This window comes from Danio rerio, chromosome 1 (genome assembly GCF_049306965.1).
Source record: "Danio rerio strain Tuebingen ecotype United States chromosome 1, GRCz12tu, whole genome shotgun sequence".
Classification (NCBI taxonomy): domain Eukaryota; kingdom Metazoa; phylum Chordata; class Actinopteri; order Cypriniformes; family Danionidae; genus Danio; species Danio rerio.
Window position 1 is genome coordinate 11,290,623 of NC_133176.1, and position 997 is coordinate 11,291,619.

Below are 997 nucleotides of genomic sequence, written 5' to 3' on the forward strand. Positions count from 1 at the left end.
ATGCCCTTCCAGCTACAACTCATTTTTTTTATTAATAATGATACATTTTTAATAAGAAAACGTTTTGGTTTAAGCTTAGTAACTAGCACCCATATTCAGAAGAGGACTACTCAATGACTATTTATTGAATAATAAAGTATGATTTTGTTTGCATATGCCTTTTCTCTTATACATTCACCACATAAGCTAAACAAAATATTTTATTGCAATTTCAAATTTTATCTATTTACTTATTTATTTTTCCACGTTATTCATTGTCAGTGATTATTCATTTTAATAAGTTAAATGTTTTGGGTTTTAGTTAAACTAGTTGTACTTGCACTTTCTTTTATACGTTCACCATCCAAGGTTAATAAAAATATCTTATTGCATTCATTTATTTATTTTATTTTTGGCTTAGTCCCTTTATTAATCTGGGGTCGCCACAGCGGAATGAACCGCCAACTTATCCAGCATATGTTTTACACAGCAACTGCCATTCCAGCTGCAACCCATCTCTGGGAAATATCCATACACACTCATTCACACACATACACTACAGACAATTTAGCTCACCCAGTTCACCTGTACCGCATGTCTTTGGGCTTGTGGTGGAAACCTGAGCAACAGGAGGAAAAAAACTCCAACACGGAGAGAACATTCAAACTCCACACAAAAATGCCAACTGACCCAGCCGAGGCTCGAATCGGCGACTTTCTTGCTGTGAGGCGATCTTGCTACTCTGCTACCGTGAGGCCCTATTGTAATTTCAAGTGTTTATTTATTTATTCATTTATTAATTTGCTTAGGCCTTAATATTTTATTTTAATTTACGTTAATTCATTCCCAGTTAAAAACAAAAAAATATGATTTAATTTAAATAATATCCCTGCTGTCAAACTGCAGTGCACGTTTGATTTTTGAAGTGTCACTTTAAATAAGTTTCCACCGAGAGGCGCTGTTTTACACCTGGATCTAAGTTATCTGAATAATGTTATGGCGCCACCCCGTCATCGTC